The sequence below is a fragment of the Triticum aestivum genome, chromosome 5D, assembly GCF_018294505.1.
Source record: "Triticum aestivum cultivar Chinese Spring chromosome 5D, IWGSC CS RefSeq v2.1, whole genome shotgun sequence".
NCBI classification, from domain to species: domain Eukaryota; kingdom Viridiplantae; phylum Streptophyta; class Magnoliopsida; order Poales; family Poaceae; genus Triticum; species Triticum aestivum.
Window position 1 is genome coordinate 552,184,095 of NC_057808.1, and position 21,202 is coordinate 552,205,296.

At 45.4% G+C, this 21,202-nt stretch overlaps 1 pseudogene; it reads left to right on the forward strand.

The window, feature by feature from the left end:
* Positions 1 to 10,090: 10,090 nt before the first annotated feature.
* Positions 10,091 to 14,241, forward strand: LOC123121198 (uncharacterized; annotated as a pseudogene).
* The last annotated feature ends 6,961 nt before the right edge of the window (positions 14,242 to 21,202 follow it).

Below are 21,202 nucleotides of genomic sequence, written 5' to 3' on the forward strand. Positions count from 1 at the left end.
AAGAATCTAGGCCACTCACGGTTCCTAAGGTGCGGGCGATGGACACCCAAAAAGAAGGAACCATCACAGGATCATATATCCGGTCATCTGCCCAAAGAACCTGCCAGGTATTGGAGAACCTGACGTCCATAGCAGCCATGTAGCGACGGACGTGCTCGTCCTCCTCCCTGACATGGCGACGCACCACCTCCGATGGGGCCGGCTCCCTCTGCACCGAATGTTGCCCACGCGAACGCCACCAAAGGATATCAGGGTGGACGACGGGACCCGGGGCCGGGTTCCTCACCAAGCGGCGCGCCCCTGAAGATAGCACCTCCCAGTGCCAGCCCGGCGGAGCCTAGCCCCGGACATGGGTCCTGTGAAGCAGGACGTCGTCGCGAATGGGTCGACGGCGAGGATGCGGGCCGGGCATCGTCGACAACAAATACTATATGCCCGCAAAAAGTAACATTTTTTAAATGATTGGATTGTGATAACTAAAATTCTATATGCAAATTCTAAATTATTAACATTTCTATAAATATTTCTAAAATTTCTAACATTTCTATATAACTAACATTTCTATAACATTTCTAATATTTCTATAACTAAAAAACTGAAAAATTTCTAACGGTTCTATAAATATTTCTTAACTAAAAACAGAAAAATTTATAACATTTCTATAAATATTTCTATAACTAAAAAACAAAAAAATACTAACAATTTTACAACTAATTAACAATGTGTGTGTGTGTGTGTGGACATGGCGGCCGGGGCAGGAGCTCACCGGCGACGGGCGGCGACGACGGGCGGCGACGACGGGGATGGGGATGGGGCGGGGACGACGGGGACGGGGCGGGGACGGGGCGGCGACGACGACGGGGACGGCCGGGGACGGGGCGGCTGGGCCGGGACGACGGCGGGGACGGGGCGGCGACGACGGCGGCGGAGATGGGGCGACGACGACGGCGGAGACGGGGCGGCGACGACGGCGGAGACGGGGCGGCGACGACGACGGGGACGGCCGGGGACGGGGCGCAGACGACGGCCGGGGCGGCGACAATGGGGACGGGGACGGGGACGGGGCGGCGATGGGGGCGTCGACGAGGGGTGGCGATGGGGGCGGCGGGCGATGGGGCAGAGGAGAAGAAGCAGATGAAAACTGACGAGATTTGGAAGTGCCGCTTATATAGGATGGGCCTTTAGTACCGGTTGGAGCCACCAACCGGTACTAAAGGTTAATTTTGGCCAGGCCAAGCGGCGGGAAGGGCAGCCCTTTACTACCGGGTGGTGGCTCCAACCAGTACTAAAGAAGACACGACCCGGTACTAAAGAGGGTGCGCTGCCAGGTGAGGGGCGCAAAGTTTAGTCCCACCTCGCCGGGCGAAGGGCAGCCGCACTGGTTTATAAACCCAGCCGCGGCTGCTCCTTCGAACTCCTCTATAAAGCAGGCTTCTGGGCCTAACTATGGCGCGCTGCGCTGTGAGCCTGCTGGCCCTTCTGGGCCTGAATTTCCACACACGAGGTCTGGCAGGCCCACTGGGCAGCGCCCCAACAATTTTTTATATAGTTTTTTTTATTTTCTGTATTATTTATTTTCTTCTATTTATTTCTGAGTAATTTTTTATATAGTTTTTTTCTTTTCTGCTATTTTCGTCTATTTATTTCTGAGTAGTTTTTTATATAGTTTTTTTTTCTTTTCTGCTTTATTTATTTTCTTCTATTTATTTCTGAGTAGTTTTTTATATAGTTTTTTCTTTTCTGCTTTATTTATTTTCTTCTATTTATTTTTGAGTAATTTTTTTATAGTTTTTTCTTTTCTGCTTTATTTATTTTCATCTATTTATTTCACTTGCTATGCGGGTGAAATGATGATACCATGCCAAGTTTCAACCTTTCCAGAGTTCATTTGTAGTGCTTTTCAATTTCAGGGCCATTTAGCTCAAAACAAATCAGTAAATGTATTAAAAATAGAAAATTATGTCAGAAAGGGTTGAAAGTTGATGACGTGACTTTGAATGGCGCCTGCTGAACGCAAAAAAAGTCCAGAGTTGTAATAAGTTATTAAAATTTTGAATTGTCGGTGTAACAGATGAGTTTTCATCCGAAACCCTGATACTTCGAAAGAGATTGTCCAGTTTGTACATGAAGTGCATCCAGTTTTTGCCGTGACCCTCTCTACTTTTTTGCATATGCTATGCGGGTGAAATGATGATACGATGCCAAGTTTCAACCTTTTCAGAGTTCATTTGTAGTGCTTTTCAATTTCAGGGCCATTTAGCTCAAAACAAATCAGTAAATGCATTAAAAATAGCAAATTATGTCAGAAAGGGTTGAAAGTTCCTGACGTGGCTTTGAATGGCACCTGCTGAACGCAAAAGAAGTCCAGAGTTGTAATAAGTTATTAAAATTTTGAACTGCCGGTGTAATAGATGAGTTTTCGTCCGAAACTCTGATACTTCGAAAGAGATTGTCCAGTTTATACACGAAGTGCATCCAGTTTTTGCCGTGACCCTCTCTACTTTTTTGCACATGCTATGCGGGTGAAATGATGATACCATGCCAAGTTTCAAACTTTTCAGAGTTCATTTATAGTGATTTTCAATTTCAGGGCCATTTAGCTCAAAACAAATCAGTAAATGCATTAAAAATAGCAAATTATGTCAGAAAGGGTTGAAAGTTGATGACGTGGCTTTGAATGGCGCCTGCTGAACGCAAAAAAAGTCCGGAGTTGTAATAAGTTATTAAAATTTTGAATTGTCGGTGTAACAGATGAGTTTTCGTCCGAAACCCCGACACTTCGAAAGAGATTGTCCAGTTTGTACACGAAGTGCATCCAGTTTTTGCCGTGACCCTCTCTACTTTTTTGCACATGCTATGCGGGTGAAATGATGATACCATGCCAAGTTTCAACCTTTTCAGAGTTCATTTGTAGTGCTTTTCAATTTCAGGGCCATTTAGCTCAAAACAAATCAGTAAATGCATTAAAAATAGCAAATTATGTCAGAAAGGGTTGAAAGTTGATGACGTGGCTTTGAATGGCGCCTACTGAACGCAAAAAAAGTACGGAGTTGTAATAATTTATTAAAATTTTAAATTGCCGGTGTAATAGATGAGTTTCCATCCGAAACCCTGATACTTCGAAAGAGATTGTCCAGTTTGTACACGAAGTGCATCCAGTTTTTGCCGTGACCCTCTCTACTTTTTTGCACATGCTATGCGGGTGAAATGATGATACCATGCCAAGTTTCAACCTTTTCAGAGTTCATTTGTAGAGCTTTTCAATTTCAGGGCCATTTAGCTCAAAACAAATCAGTAAATGCATTAAAAATAGCAAATTATGTCAGAAAGGGTTGAAAGTTGATGACGTGGCTTAGAATGGTGCCTGCTGAACGCAAAAAAAGTCCGGAGTTGTAATAAGTTATTAAAATTTTAAATTGCCGGTGTAACAGATGAGTTTCCATCCGAAACCCTGATACTTCGAAAGAGATTGTCCAGTTTGTACACGAAGTGCATCCAGTTTTTGCCGTGATCCTCTCTACTTTTTTGCACATGCTATGCGGGTGAAATGATGATACCATGCCAAGTTTCAACCTTTTCAGAGTTCATTTGTAGTGATTTTCAATTTCAGGGCCATTTAGCTCAAAACAAATCAATAAATGCATTAAAAATAGCAAATTATGTCAGAAAGGGTTGAAAGTTGATGACGTGGTTTTGAATGGCGCCTGCTGAACGCAAAAAAAGTCCGGAGTTTGAGAGGACAGAGTGAGGGTGTAAACATGTAAAAATATACATCAAAATACATTGATTATCAATGATCTTTTTGTGTACAATCTGAATTGTCAATATGAGTCCTCAACGGTTTAGAAACCGGTGAAGACTCATATTGCAGCCACAAATTCTACACATAGAGTTCAATGAAGACCAAGTGCTTGTGATAGTTTGAGAAGTAACATATTTAAGGTGGTAAAAACCCTGTTAGCCGAGCAAGGTGGGACTAAAAAACAGCTGCACCTACAAACCTCTAGTACCGGTTTGTGGTAGGAACCGGTACTAAAGGCGCTGGTGGGGCCCCAAACGGACCACGGCGTGCCACATCCTCTTTAGTACCGGTTCGTGGAACGGACCGGTACTAAAGGTCCGCAATGAACCGGTACTAATTAGCTCTGCCCGCCTAGCCATTCGAACTGGCACTAATGGGCACATTAGTGCCGGTTTTGTTACAAACCGGTACTAATGTGCTTCACATTAGGCCGTTTTTCTACTAGTGAATGATGGTAGAAGTGGTGGCTTAGCTCTTTTCTGGGATGAGTCGTTGGCAGTAACAGTTCTGGAGTCGTGTAACCGGTTCATTGATGTTAGTGTCAAGGATGGGTGCACCGGCTTGGTTTGGAGAGGCACCTTTGTTTACGGCGAACCGAGAGTGGACAACGGATATCGTATGTGGGAACATCTGTGTAGATTGCGGGCTACCTCCAGGGAGCCTTGGATTGTTTGTGGTGACTATAATGAAGCCTTATGGCAGCACGAGCATCTTTCCAGGTCCCTGCGCTCTGAATCTTAGATGGCGTCGTTCAGAGATTGTCTCAAGTGTGTGAGTTGGAGGATCTTGGTTTCTGTGGCCTTCCCTTGACATACAATAATGGCCAGGCATCTGACCGCAACATCCAAGTTCGTTTGGATCGGGCGTGAGCGGATGAAGCATGGTGTGACATGTTTCCGACGGTGAGGGTCCTTCACCTTGCCACCTCGTGCTCTGACCATAGTCCTCTTTTGGTCCAACTTGAGTGTGTGCAGGATAAGCGCCGTCGGGTAACTACCATGCGTTATGAAATAATGTGGGAACGCGATCTCACACTTCCGGGTATGATTGCCGGGAGCTGGAATAAGCATAGACCGACCGGCAACCTAGGGTCGGTGGCAAAATCGTTGAAAGAGCTGATGAAGGATCTGAAACAGTGGAGTTGCACACACTTTGGGAATGTTCTGAAAGCAATTGAGTCGCTTCGCTCACAGCTAGCAGAACTTCAATTGTCGGGGGCAAACCGTGCTCTTCTATGGTAAAAAATGAACCAGCTAGACGAGTTGCTCTATAGAGAGGAGATGCTATGGCTCCAGCGATCCCGTATTGTCTGGTTGAACGAAGGCGAGCGCAACACAAAATATTTGCATCGGCGGGCAGTATGGTGAGCCAGGAGAAACCTTATTTAGCGGCTGCAGAAACTTGATGGGTCATGGTGCAGCGTCCCGACGGACATGGAGCGGATGGCGCACTCCTACTTCAAGGAGATCTTCACAAAAGACCACACCCTGTCACCAGGGGAGGTTCTTGAGTGTATTGTACCTAAGGTTACGGAAGAGATGAACGAATCACTATGTAAACCCTACACTGAGTTGGAAATCTCGGATGCCCTGTTTCAAATCGGCCCCTTGAAGGCCCCGGGGTGTGATGGATTCCCGGCCAGATTTTACCAACGGAATTGGGCGATATTGAAGGATGAAATTGTGGCCGCGATACAGGACTTCTTTGTCACGAGCATTATGCCAGATGGAGTTAATGACACGGCTATTGTGCTGATTCCTAAGGTTCCACACCCAAAGGAACTAAAAGATTTCAGACCGATTAGCCTGTGTAATGTGGTATATAAAATTGTGTCTAAATGCATGGTGAACAGATTACGGCCTCTCCTAGCTGAGATCATTTCGGAGAATCAGAGCGCCTTTATTCCAGGGAGGCTCATATCTGACAATTCCATCATTGCGTTTGAGTGCATCCATCACATACAGGAAACAACAAATAATTCTCCCGCCTCATGTGCCTACAAGCTTGATTTGTCTAAGGCATATGATCGGGTGGACTGGGAGTTCTTGGAAAGGGCTCTGGCTAAATGGGGTTTCTCTCAACTTTAGATTTCTCGTGTGATGGCATGTGTATCTTGGGTGAAGTTTAATGGCAAGTTATTGGAGGCTTTCTCCCCTTCCAGGGGACTCCGTCAAGGTGATCCGTTGCCCCCCTTTCTCTTCCTTTTTGTAGCTGATGCCCTCTCATCTCTTATCAACAAAGCTACGAGGGAGGATGGTCTCAAGGGGGTAAAAATTAGCAGAAGTTCTCCAGAGATTTCTCATCTTTTGTTTGCGGACGATTCTATCCTGTTCTTCCATGTGACAGAGCAGCAAGCACCTTTGGTAAAAGATTTGTCGAACACATACGCGACGGCGACGGGGCCAACTAATTAATCCGTCGAAGTGTTCCATCTGTTAGAGATATATTTGGGATACTTGTATTTGGTAGTCTAGGATTTGTAATCCTCTCCTACCTTATCTCCAGGAGAGACTTCTTGCCCTCCAAGTCTTATACTCAATATATACTCGCCCTCGAGGCTCAATAATACATCCATCATATTCCGCAACAATCCTCTCTCTCCCTTATAACACCATCCTTTTCTCGAATCATTGCCTTCCTAATGTGACTCAGGAGGTGAAGGATGTTTTGGAGATTACTCGGGAGGTGTTTGAACCAAAATATTTGGGCTTGCCGGTCCCTGAGGGAAGAATGCACAAAGGGAGTTTTGAAACTATCAAGGACCGGTTAAGGAAGAGGCTTGTAGATTGGAGCGAGCAATATATGTCCTCGGGCAATAAGGAGATTCTCATCAAATTTGTTGCTCAGGCATTCCATCTTATGTGATGAGTGTGTTCAAACTCCCTGCATCGGTATGTGATGAACTTACACGTATGATCCGCCAATACTGGTGAGGCGTTGAAAATGAGAAAAGGAAGATGGCTTGGATGAGTTGGGACAAATTGAAGCTTCCTAAATCCATGGGGGGTATGGGCTTCAGAGACATGAGGTCGTTTAATCAAGCCCTGTTAGCCAAACAAGCTTGGAGGCTGCTCGCCTCTCCTGATAGCTTGTGCTCAAGACTTTTAAAGGCAAAGTATTACAAACATGGTCAATTGTTGGACACTGTTTTCCCGAGCAACGGCTCGGACGTTTGGAAGGACATTTTACACGGACAAAGAAAGGGGTTATTTGGCGCGTGGGGAATGGTACAGCAATATGTACATGGAGGGATCCTTGGATCCCGAGACCAGACTCCTTCCAGCCAATCACTCCTAAACTGTCGATTAAATTGGGTATCGGACTTCCTAGATGATAATTGTGCATGGAGATCAGACCGGTTGTATGAGTTCTTCTGGCCAATGGATGTGTGTCACATTCTGAAAATCAGAACCTCCCCATGCCAGCGATGTGATTTTCTTTCGTGGTTTCCGGAAAAGAGCGGATTATTTACCGTGAAAAGTGCTTATAGGCTCGCCACACAGGAACACAATGCTGCCTTTGGTAATGGTTCATCCAGTACTAGTCCAGATGGTGAACGTTCCTTGTGGAATCTTGTTTGAAATTCTGATGTCCCGCAAAAGATGAAGATTACCGCTTGGAGGGTTGTAACCGGAACACTCGCAACACAACAATGCAAATGGTATAGACACTTATCGACAAGGTCGACATGCCCTCTGTGCGGTGTCGAGGAGGAAGGCACGTACCATGCGTTGGTAGCATGTATGCAGGCCAGAATCCTTTCGGTAAATATGCGCCGACGGTGGCCCTTACCAGCTGATGATCTGCTCCTTGATACTGGAAAGGAATGGCTCATGACCTTGCTTAGCAAATGCTCTGAATATGATCAGTTGTTGGTCATAATTATGATGGTGTGGAGGATTTGGCAGCTGCGAAATGATTCGCTACATGGGAAGGATGTCCCGCTAGTTCTGTCTAACGTTGAATTTTTGGACAGTTACTACAAGTCAATCAAATTAGCCGGGAGGTTCTCAATAGAAGAAATCTTAAAGGGGGAGATGCCTACCCTAGATGGTACCCTGGCGGCCAAGGTTGACAGTACCCCCGCAGCTCCATGGCCGGCCCCGGCGACTGGAACAGTGGCCCTATCTGTTGATGGTTCCTTCCAGAAGAACGACGGAACTACTGCCGCTGATATGGTTCTAAGGAACAATGAGGGAGCAATCCTATTTGGAGCTTATCGTTTTATTTTCCACTGCAATGACTCGTTGGAGGCGGAACTGCATGTGTTAATGCAAGGAATGGCGTTGGCCATACAACATTCGGACCTCCCGGTGGTGGTGCAGTCGGATTCCTCTGAAGCTTTATCAAGCATGTCTAATAGTGCGCTTTGTAGGTCAGCTTATGGCCACTTAGTCTTGGAAATCAAGGACTTGTTAGGTACTAGGGAGTTTTTTCCTCTGGAAATTAGCTGTTCTTAAAATAGAGTTGCCGATCGGCTGGCCAGTTATAGCCGCACTGAGCGAACTACTGCTGTGTGGTTGGGCTTAGTAGCACCGTGTATTGAGGATTTATGGCCTCAAGACTGTAACTCTATAATCTTGCAATAAAACTCCCTTTACCCTCGCAAAAAAAAAAAGAATGGTGGAACTGTTCGAAGGCGGGTCTAACAAATATTACAGCTTATGACCCTTTTTTGTGTGGCCGGAGATGCCAAGGGACGAGGAACAGCAAACAGTTGAACTTGTGAATTCTAGGCAACAAGACTAAATGTTTAAATAAATAAAAATGTGCTCTCTCATGCCCAAAGAAAATCTTGAGGAAAGCTGCTGGCTGAGGGTAAGAGATTGTGATACCTAATAAATTTCGTGCGGATTAGTTGTTTGAAGCAGGGAGATGACGAATAAGCAGTCACACAGGCAACTTGTTGGAACTTTTTTCATTCCTTCAGCGTCCTCCCTCCCATGGGAGTGTGATGAAACCTCTTTAGCCTGACTACTATCTGTTCACCTTCGAGTTTAACATAACAAGTGGTGGACACTCGCTCTTGTAACTCTTGCAAATAAAGCAACGTTGGCTTTGTAGCCCACAAATATCTGAGTCATATGCAAGCTGCAACAACTGCCACAATTACACTCTCCAAGAGCGAACCTCTGGGCAGCCTCTCGAGCATGCCACGTAGGATTTGTACAGCGCACGCGTATAGGACAGAGAGAAAAAAGCGTATTGGCTAGGACAAACTATCCCAGGTCTTCCTTTCCCAGATGCAGCCGTCCCTGACTCAAGCCAGCGACTGGATGCTTGATTTTATCTTACCCATGAAGGCAACCCATGATTCCATTCCTTAATCTGCTCAGAATCTCAGATACGCTAGCTCCCCTCTCTCTCTCTCTTCCACTTCTCTTGCCTTCATCACGAAGGCTGCTCTCATCAACGACCATGGGTAAGCGAAGGAGATGAAGCAGCAGGCTCGATCTGCTCGTGCACCCGCCTCCCGCCGCCCATGGCCTACAAATCCTTGCCTGCCCTGCCGGTCAACTTGGAGGAGGGCGGGGATGAGCTCACGTATTGCTCTCGCGACCGGCGCTGGCGGGGCTACGCGCTTCGATTGGGCGACGGACGGCCCCGTCTTGGTCTCGCGCCGCCATCGATCCGCCCTTCTCATTTGCCGCGGTTGTCGGCGCCTCCTCTGTCGCCGGAGGCCATGGACTCTCCCCATCAACCGCATAATCCGCCTCTGCTGTTGTTTTCATCGGGTGTGAGGTGAGTCTCAGTTTCTATTTTTGTCGATTAGTATTTTTTTTGTTAGATATTCACAGAAATTTAGGGAGTATCTGTGGTCAAAAGATTTTAGGTATCTACACTCCAATGCTTATTTCAGGATCATGTGAAGGTGAGAAGCCTATTCAAACTGGCATATCATGGCCAACCTGTTTTGTTTAGCACAATCCCCTAGGCTGCACAAGAACTTGCCTTGGCTATCTGTGGTTGGTTTCGTAGTGTACTTGAGGTTATGCCCATGTTTAGAGTCGAAGATTAAACCACACGTAGGCATCTGTGTGAGTTTGTATGGGTCACTATTTTGGGGTGAAGAAGATTGATAGGGTATAGTTCATCTGCAAAACAGTGACTATGAATTTGTTTCCCTATAAAGGTTTGTGATATTATAGATGGATTGTTCATTGAATTGTTTAGACTCTTTACTGGAAATTGCAAGAACGAACTTGAGACAATTAAAAAAGCAGTATCCAGAGATCTCGTGGCCACGCCACGCAACATGCAGAGCCACTGAAAACCCTTGGAACGAGGATGGCGGGCAACGCGCGCTGGCAAGTCCTGTTCGCGGCGGACATCACGGCGGCGCGGCGGATCTCGCTGACCGAGGGTGTGCTCTGGCTCCGACGCGAGGCTCTCCGCATCGTGCTCCTTGACGACCGCGGGGAAACCGTGGACGCTTGTTTCCTTCGCGAGGGTGAGTTTATCGACATCGGTGATATCGTCCCCTTCCCGTGTCACTTTGCTAGGGTTCGGGACAGGATTCCGGTGACGCCCGCGGCGGTCGGCGCGGCAGCACCGTCGTGTGGCACGGCTGCGCACGGGACCGTGAAGGGCGACGTGCCGGCTGCGGTTCACGAGACGATTGGGCGCGCGGGTCCTCGCGCGAGACGCTCTCCACCGCTCCTGACAGCTGGGCCGGGGGTGCTGGGGCGTGGACCGGTCCGCCATGAGACCGATGGTTGCCACGTGGGGGACGAGAAATCTGACCGTCATGAGTCGAGCGATGCTAGGGTTTCGGGGGCTGGGGCAGGTATTAAGCGCCCCGCCGCTCCAATCCCCCCCCCCCCCAAATTCTCGATCTTGAAGAGTGCCTCTCCCACTTCTGGGACACCCCACCACCTTCTAGATCTAGGGTTCATCAATCCTTCTCGTGGTGGGAGGGGAAAATCCATGGCGATGGCCGCTCGTTTGCTCAAGTAGTTGCTTCTCCTCCCTTGCCATCTAAACCTGTTGTTCCTCGAGTAGATAGAAATCCTGAGATGAGAGGGGACGGATTCGGCACGGGGCGCCACGGCCGTGGTGCTGGTCATTTTGATCGTGGTCACGGCCGCGGCCACGATTCTCATGTCTGGAAGCGCAAGGCGGAGACCGGGGACTCCTCGACGACGAGGTTCTCTGGATCCGGCGACTCCGGGTTTGAGATATGGGATGAGGCGGCCGATGGAATGCAGGCTGCTCCTACTCACCAGGTGCAGTGGGGTGGGGGCGGCAGCAGCTCGGCCCATCCGCATGAGCCTGATGATGCAGGGGGAAAGCGAGCAGCTCCGCCTCGACAAGAGTGTCGTGGTGGAGACGGCGGCGACATGAACCGCGTCACCGGCAGAAACCGTACTCCACCGCGCGCTCGTGATCCTGCTACTCTTCCTGGTAACACCGCTCCTGCTCGTGAGGCTTGTCAAATCTGCAATCTGTTAGGACATGTCACTGCTAGATGCCCCCAAGCCTTTTGTGGTAGATGTAAGAAGAAAGGTCACCTGTCTATCATTTGCTCAAAATTCCTGCCATGGGAGTGTGTTCCTGCTATGTGTGCTTTTCAGTCCAAAGGTCAAGGATTTCATTACATCCCTGATTTTAGTATCGATAGACAGGCCAGGGAGAAAATTTACAACATTGTTGTCACCATTGTTGAGGGATCTGCTCCTACTAAAGATATTGAGCATGAACTCAGTGTCTATGTGGGGCAAGGATGGCGCTGCTCTGCGAGGTTCTTTGCACCTCAGAAGTTTGTGATGCGGATGCCTAACCCTAGGGAGGTGGATCGGGCCCTGTTTGTTGAGAATGTTAAACTGAAAAAATGTGGTGTTAGTGTTCGTTTTTCTCCCTGGTCTGATGATCTCGACTCTGAGGGGTTGCTGGAAGTGGCTTGGGTCAGGATAGGAAAAATTCCGCCCAATAAAAGATGTGATAGGACTGTTGCTTATGCAGGTGGCCTGGTTGGGATTACATTAGAGGTCTACTCTGAATCGACCCTCATCGGTTCGGGCCAAGATTGGATGTAGGTCTGTTGATCACCTGCCTGGTTCAGCTGAGGGGGTGTTGGAGGACGCTTTTACAGATTTACTTATGAGATTGAGGAGGTCCTTATTCGAAATCCTGGTGAAGACGAGGCTGTTGTTCCTATGCCTAAAAATGGCCCTGCTAAGAATGACCAGACTCCCAAGCGCAAGAGGGATGACCCACAGAAAGAGGAAAGCCGATCCAAATCTCCTGACCATGACAAGGGGCATACCTCTCGTGTCGGCAAGACATGTCGTCTACTGCCAACCGAGAGTGAGCTCACTGCTTCCTCGGAAAGTGAGGTTGATGGTTCGCTGCTCATCGAAACTATAGCAAGAGAGCAGGGGATTTGTGAGGAAGAGGACACCCAGGAGGTTTCTAACTGGCTAGTGCCTCTGAAGCCAGTTTTATTACAGAATTCGGCTGCAACTGGGACTGATTCCCAGGATGTGCAGGTAACTAGAAACGTTGTTGTTAAATGTTCGTTGTCTTGTGATTCGGCTCAATCTAACTCTGCCCAGGTTGTGGAGGTTGACGGTGAGGTGGATCCAGAGCTGAAGATATTAAGTGACTATGTGGTACATCTCCCCTCTCCTGACTGTAATGAGGAGATCATCCATACCCCTCCGCTTGTGCCGGAAGGGGCGCTTAGATTCAGCAAGCGTAACACTCAAGGCATGCAGGAGAATGTGGAAGCTAAAGCTATGAGGCTGGCCACCTTAAGAGATCTGGAAGGTAGTGCTCATAAAACTTGCAAAAATTCGTCTGCTGCTCTAGCTAATAATGAGTTGATGATTAGAGCTACTAAAATGGGAGTATGCGTTCCTGATAATGACTTCACTTATATTGATGTGCTTAGAGAACTTGAAAATGTGAGGGGGAACTTAGCTGAGAAGAGTAATTTGGAAAATGATAGACATGATTGTGATGATGATATTATTGTTACAAATGGGTTGGGGAAAGATGCTCCTGTTAATTTGGAATGGCTAGATCATGATGAAACTGTGAATGATCGAACCTTCTCTGTTAAATCTAATAAGAAAAAACAACGTAGTTCTGTTGTCAAGCTTTCTAGGCCTATGACTAGAAGCCAGAAAAAAGACGCAGTTGTGGGTGAGATGTGGGGTAACCCTACAATGCCTCCTGGTAGGGTTACTAGGTCCCAGTTTCACAAAAAAACGTTCCAAATGAAAGGAATCATTTGGAATTGCAGGGGGGTAGGCAAGAAAGGAATGGCCACCTGCCTCTTTGATTTGATTAGTGACCATTCGTTGGATTTCCTGGGTTTACAAGAAACCATGAAAAAAAACTTTACTCCTAATTGTCTTAGGAGAATTGACCCTTTCAATGTGTTCAGTTGGAACTGGATTCTTTCTGTGGGAAAATCGGGTGGTATTCTGTGTGGGGTCAGAGATGATACTTTTGATGTTGTCTCCTGTGTGAAAGGCAAGTATATACTCCAGCTTGTTGTAAATGATAAAAAGAAAAAAAAACTCAATGGGGGGTTGCTAATAGTGTATGGTTCTGCTCATGAAGAATTCAAAGAGGAATTCCTCATCGAGCTTGCTACCATATGTAGCAATATGCAAGTCCCGTACATAGTGGGAGGGGATTTTAATATTCTGAGACACCTTGGGGAGAAAAACAAAAAGATGACGAACCATAAATCTATGGATATTTTCAATTCCATTATAAATATGCTTGCTCTTAGAGAGATTCACATCAGTGGTGGCAAGTATACATGGACAAATAATCAAGCACATCCTACTCTAGAGAAGCTTGATCGTATCCTGATGTCAGAAACTTGGGAGGACATGTTTCCGTTAGTTTCAGTCAGAAAACCGGTCCAGGAAATCTCATACCATAACCCTTTACTTTTAGCCTCGGGTGATGAGGGGCGAGAGGCCGCAAAAACCAGAGAATTTCGGTTTGACCTAGCCTGGGTAAAAGATGAGAGATTCCTGCCTTTGGTCAGAAAGATCTGGTCTAGAAAAGTATATTCCTCTGATCCCATAGATATACTTAATATTAAATTGAAGAGGTTCAAATCCTACTTCAAAGGTTGGGGATCCGATAGGTATGGCCATGAGAAGAAGAGGAAAGAGGATATTGGTATGGAATTATACATGCTAGAAGAGTTAGAAGAGGAAGCCGCTCTTTCACCTGTGCATTATAGCAGAAAAATCGATGTTTGTTTTGAGCTCCATGAGCTGCTGGTGAATGAAGAAATCTTCTGGCTCCAGCAGTCGCATGAGCGGTGGCTGCTCAAAGGAGATTTAAATACGGATTATTTCTACCATATTGCCAATGGGCGTAAACGTAAAAATACAATTCACTCACTTAAAGTGGGGGAGATGGTGATTGAGGGCACTGAAAATTTGATTGAGCATGCCACGGAGTTCTAAAAAGAGCTAGTTGGCCCAGCCCTGGGGAACCAATTCCACCTTGACCCTGATACTTGGTCAGCTGAAGAGAAACTTACTGAATCTAATAACAATGACTTATGCCGAGAGTTCACAGAGGAAGAGGTTAGAGAAGCCCTTTTCGATATGGCACCTAATAGGGCCCCGGGACCGGACAACATACCTGTAGAGTTTTACCAAGTTTGTTGGGAGATTGTGAAACAGGACATTATGTCCTTGTTTACTCACTTCCATCAAGGGAAGCTGGATGTGCTGCGTTTAGGCCGATATGTTTTCTTAGATGCCCTTATAAGCTCATCACTAAAGTCTTGGATCGCCGAGTTTCGGTGTATGCTGACAAGTTGATCAGCCCTATCCAAAATGCTTTTGTTGGGGGGAGGAACATTATGGATGGGGTCTTATCTTTACATGAAATCCTTAACTATACTCATGTGAAAAAGCGAGTTGAGGTGGTGCTGAAACTTGATTTCGAGAAGGCCTATGCTAAGGTGAACTGGGACTTCTTGCTAGAATGTCACAAAATGCGGGGTTTTAGTGAAACCTGGTGTGGATGGATAAACCAAATCCTCCGTAATGGTACGGTGAGCATCAAACTCAACAATAGTGTGGGGCCGTATTTCCAAAGTGCAAAAGGGGTTAGGCAGGGTGATTTGCACTCCCCTTTTCTGTTTAATTTGGCTGTTGAGTGTCTCACTAAAATGATAAAAAAATGCTCAACGCAACAAGTTACTGGTTGGTTTGGCGGCGGACCTTGTTCCTGATGGAGTTGTTGTACTGCAATACACGGATGATACAATCATCTGCCTGGAACATGATGTTGAAAAAGCAGTTAACCTGAAGTTGCTGTTATATATGTTCGAAATGATGTCTGGGTTAAAAGTTAATTTTCAAAAAAGTGAGATACTCACTGTGGGTGGGGATGATACGATGATAAAAGTATATGCTGAGCTTTTCAATTGTGATATTGGCAGCTTCCCTACTAAATATCTTGGTATGCCTGTTAGCTATACCAATCTCAGAAATTCTGATTGGGAATTCATAGTCTGCAAATATCTCTTGAAGCATGGGTTGGGAATGTCGCCTCTATGGGAGGAAGGCATACTCTACTAGATTCTGTAGTGACTCAGATCTCTCTCTACCACATGTCCATGTGGTTGATGAACAAAACTTTTATTGAAAGGCTGGATAAACACCGGAGGAGGTTTTTCTGGCAGGGGTGCAATAAGAAAAAAAGATACCATCTTGTTAAATGGAGTAGAATTTGCAGATCCAAGGAGAAAGGAGGTCTAGGGATCAAGGACCTGCACAAACAAAACATCAGTCTCATGGTGAAATGGTGGTGGAAACTTGAGACTAAAAATGGGGTGTGGCAAGATATTGTGTGTGCTCATTACTTACGTAACAAAACGGTGGCTGAGGTCACCCCAAGATTGGTCACCCCAAGATTTTCTGACTCCCCTTGTTGGAAAGCTCTGTTGGAAGTCAAGGAGATTTATTTGGCTAGGCCGAAAGTTAACATTGAGGCTGGTAATGTGGCTATAGTGTGGGATGATCCCATCAAGGGGCTCCCTCCCTTCCGGGAACAATACCCGCATCTCTTTGAGATCTGTAATGTCCCTGGATGCACGGTGAGCTAGGTGTTGAGAGCTGATGCTAACTCCTTCTTTAGGCGTAGACTCACCCCCGAGCTGCTTGGGAAATGGGAGAGAATTCGCAAAACCATTAGTGACTTACCTCTGACTAAGGAAAATGATTGGATCTCTTGGAAGTTGACTCAGAATGGCAAATTTAGCACAAAATCCGTGTACAAGTGGCTTGACAAACCACTTAGTGGATGCCATTTCAAGTGGATCTGGAGAGCAAAACTGCCGCTTAAAATTAAAATCTTTATGTGGCAACTCTCTCAGGATGCAGTCTTGACAGGCAAGTGATGAGAAAAAGAAACTGGCTAGGGAACCCTATGTGTTCCTTTTGCAATGAGCTAGAAACCTCACAACATCTCTTCTTTACGTGCCCTGTGGCCAAAATTGTGTGGCGATCAATCGGGATAGTGCTTGGCACTGACAAATGCCCTAATAACTATTGGCAGTTCTTTACTTGGTGCCAGATTTTCCTCCCTGGTCCTGGGAAGTTCTACATTGTGGGACTAGCGGCTGCATGCTGGGCGATTTGGCTTGCTCGAAACAGGGCTACTTTTGAAAAGAAATTGATTAAAAACCCCTTTGAAATTGTATTTTCCATATGCTCTTTTCTCTTGTATTGGGAAGGACTGCAGTAGGGAGGCGACATCGACAAGCTGTGCTCAGGTGCCGAGATGATCAGGGCGAGCACGATGCAACTGATGAGGGTGTGCAATGAAGCAAGTCGTCCGATCGGAGGCACATGATGGACGCGACCCTTGCTGCTTTTGATGCAAGAAGACCGGTGTCCCCTAGGTAGATTTTGCTCTGTTCTACTGATTATTTTTGGGACTAACCTATTAACCGGAGGCCCAGCCCAGAATTGTTGTTTTTTGCCTATTTCAGAGTTTCATAGAAAAAGAACATCAAACGGAGTCCAAACAGAATGAAACCTTCGGGAACGTGATCCAGAGGACTTGGACCCTACGTCAAGACATCAAACAGGAGGCCACGAGGTAGGGGGCGCGCCTACCCCCCCCCCCCAGGCGCGCCCTCCACCCTCGTGGGCCCCCTGTTGCTCCACCGACGTACTTCTTCCTCCTATATATACCAACGTACCCCCAAACTACCAGATACGGAGCCAAAAACCTAATTCCACCGCCGCAACCTTCTGTACCCGTGAGATCCCATCTTGGGGCCTGTTCCGGAGCTCCGCCGGAGGGGGCATCGATCACGGAGGGCTTCTACATCAACACCATAGCCTCTCCGATGAAGTGTGAGTAGTTTACCTCAGACCTTCGGGTCCATAGTTATTAGCTAGATGGCTTCTTCTCTCTTTTTGGATCTCAATACAATGTTCTCCCCCTCTTTGTGGAGATCTATTCGATGTAATCTTCTTTTGCGGTGTGTTTGTTGAGACCGATGAATTGTGGGTTTATGATCAAGTTTATCTATGAACAATATTTGAATCTTCTGAATTCTTTTATGTATGATTGGTTATCTTTGCAAGTCTCTTCGAATTATCAGTTTGGTTTGGCCTACAAGATTGATCTTTCTTGCAATAGGAGAAGTGCTTAGCTTTGGGTTCAATCTTGCGGTGTCCTTTCCCAGTGACAGTAGGGGCAGCAAGGCACGTATTGTATTGTTGCCATCGAGGATAACAAGATGGGGTTTATATCATATTGCATGAGTTTATCCCTCTACATTATGTCATCTTGCTTAAAGCGTTACTCTGTTCTTATGAACTTAATACTCTAGATGCATGCTGCATAGCGGTCGATGTGTGGAGTAATAGTAGTAGATGCAGGCAGGAGTCGGTCTACTTGTCTTGGACGTGATGCCTATATACATGATCATACCTAGATATTCTCATAACTATGCTCAATTCTGTCAATTGCTTGATAGTAATTTGTTCACCCACCGTAAAATACTTATGCTCTTGAGAGAAGCCACTAGTGAAACCTATGGCCCCCGGGTCTATTTTCCATCATATTAATCTTCCGACAACAAGCTATTTCCGGCGCCGTTTTTATTTTACTTTCTTTACTTTGCATCTTTATCATAAAAATACCAAAAATATTATCTTATCATATCTATTAGATCTCACTCTCGTAAGTGACCGTGTAGGGATTGACAACCCCTTATCGCGTTGGTTGCGAGGATTTATTTGTTTGTGTAGGTGCGAGGGACTCGTGCGTGGCCTCCTACTGGATTGATACCTTGGTTCTCAAAAACTGAAGGAAATACTTACGCTACTTTGCTGTATCACCCTTTCCTCTTCAAGGGAAAACCAACGCAGTGCTCAAGAGGTAGCAGCTACCAGGTTTTCGCCCCACAGCATTCGTTTCGACGGCGAGCGAATTGCAGTGGGTTTCCTGGTAGTGCTTGAACTCGCTCTACCTCTTTCCCTCCTCCTGATATTGCTCTTTGAACTCTGTTGTATTTCCGTTCTTTTTCAATAGAAAGGGGTAAATGCCCGGTTAAAATAAAGCAGTATCCATTTGAGCAACTGAAGGTAAAATATTCTTGCTTGGTTATTCCAGTTATGTTGCTATATTTGAGTTTTGTGGCTCAAGATGTCGATTCAGACTGTCTTAATTCCTGTGTATTGGTTTCTTTATACCCCTTGACAGGGAGATCCGGGAAGGAGGGAAGGAGACGAGTCTCTCCCACGGCGTCGCTGTCAAGGAGCAGTAAGGGACCTCCCTGTCTTGGTTTGTAGCACGTACATTCATCACGCCACCGCCAGCCATAAGCACCGTCGCGAGGAGGACAAAAGTGAGCACGGTACCTTCGACAAATCAATCCCATTTCCCTCCTTTGCGACGCAGAGTCACACTGATTCAAAAAGTATCTGCAATTCGTTGTGCACAAATTAAACATTTATGCAATTAGGATCTGGATCTAGATTTTCAGCTTTGTATGTTCATTAAGGGTTTGTTGTTAGTGAAAGAGAGAGCCAAATAGAGGGAATATTCCTTTTTCAAAAAAAGTTTAGATATTGAGCTGTACGCCTGTACTTTCGAATGTAATCTTGGTGTTCAAACTGCATAACACCGTCACTAAAAAGATTTGGAATTTATCTTGTATGTCTTTGGTTTGTAGGGCTGTAGGCTGGTGAGATACATACTGGTTAAGGTTATGTGATTTGTGTGCCGTGTCGGATCCAGGTAGCACAATGCTTCAGACTCACATCAAAGGAAAAAGCTGATCAGTAGGTCTCAGCCATGGTTAGTCTCTCTTGCAATTTTGTGATGTCAGGTTTTAGCCATACATTTTTTGTCAACGAATGCAGATTAGGTTGGTAGCACGCATCTGTATTTCTTTGCAGTTTTTTGTGTTGTTTGGCTAATTGTTCTGCTCTGTATCATCTCCAAACAAGGGTTAGTTGGCTATCTTTAGCTCTTTTTTTGGCACTTGCAGCAGAAACACTGCATATATTTGCACATATAGCAGGATTTAAATTCTTTTTGTATTTACATGGCAGAACTACCGCTTAAATTAGGGTCTTTTATTTCTTCATTAAAAAATGGTTTGTTCTTTCAGTTTCCTCCACATCCAAGTTCAGTTTGAACTATCTAAATAGGGATTTACTGATTGTTTATCTTATTTTGATTAATTGGAATGACAAGGAAAGAAAAGAATTGAAGGCTATAAATTATAGAGTACTTCGCGAATTAACCGCTCTTGGAGGCTATTGCAAAGTAGAGCATTGCCAACATTCCTAACTATTACGGTGATGTTGGTCTCCTCAGGTGTGATTAACTAACATATCCTTGGATGTCTTAGTAAGCTCAAAGACTATGTGAGAGCTGACCTAAAGATTTTTACAGTGTCACAATAAAGATTTCGCTAAAGCTAGCGGGCATTTCTGAACCTGCAAGTTCATTTTGTTTTCTGTAGTTCTATATATTCCGGCATCATTAAAACTTATGTAGCAGCTGCAGCTATGTGTAGGTAAGGTGGAACGTGGAACTTTCTTGTCTCCCCTTCCCAGTAGTTCCACGTTTATTTCTCATAGATGATGCCTATTATATAATACCAAGCCGTAGAGTGTTCGTATGCTAAATTCTACCAGAGTTAGTGGTACAACTAATGCATTTGCTCTACTGACTAAATACATTGACAAAAGCTACTATTTCCTCTAGGCATTGCATTTTGTAAATTAAAAAACGAGTAGCATCGAGATATACATATTAATTGGTTCGTCAACGATTACAGGAACATGCCCGTGGTCATCTACCTATCATCTATACCAATATAAAAAGACCCAAAGGCGCAGATCCAATTGATCTCGGCCATCGAACTAAGTCAATTCAACGATCTAGACTGCTCCAATGACGAGCATAAAACGTGTTTAACGTGTAATTATTATCATACCAAATATTGCACTAATCACAGGATTAACACACAAATAATAGCATACCCAATATCCGTGTGCAATTAATATATTGCCTAAATATTAACGTGTGTTGCACATGCGCATTTACTAGTTTAATCAAGCGAATGAAACTGTGAGACTCAGTATGCCAATGTTGAAGTGACCAAACACCTAACCGTAAAATGGCACATGTACATCTAGCTCTTTATTCTATCACTTTGATTTGTGGAAGCCACTAAGTTGCTGCTGTAGGGACGCATAATCAGATGAAGGGAGAGGAGGAAGAGCCCAAGAAGATTAATATGTTTCTATATTATTCCACATATATGAGTTTGTGTGATGTTACTTTCAATTACTAAAGATGCTCGTCTTTGATGGTTTATATCTGCTTCATACTTTCTGTTATGTTTCTGCATCAACAAATACACTACCTGTTTGTATCAAAATAGAGGGATATTTGCAGGATTCAATGGAAGAGTGTTGTAAGAGATCAGAAACTTATTTAGTTAATCATATTATGTGGTACATTTGTGACTTGTTGCTAGAAGTGAGAAGAGGCCAAATGAATCTTTGTAAGATTTTAAGCTACGCTGTAAGCAAAATTCAGATAGTACATATGATTGATCAGGCATGGTATGAACTCTTATAACATACGCACATGATCTTATCTTTGTTTCTGGGTTGATCCATCTAAGCTATAATGCCATATATCTAAACTAACATTTTCAACTCAAATTGCTGACTGAGGACCAAACAAGACAACCCAATGTGCTGAGAAAAGATAGGGGCGCACATGAACGTCTCAAGAGGCGCACACAGGCGCGCCCCAACCACTAGTGAGTAATTCATGTGTAGTCCGCATAGCGACCCCTGCTTTGGCCCGAGGCCACATGCTACACTACCAATCCATTAAATTCCCAACTCTACCAGGTTTGAGCTGACC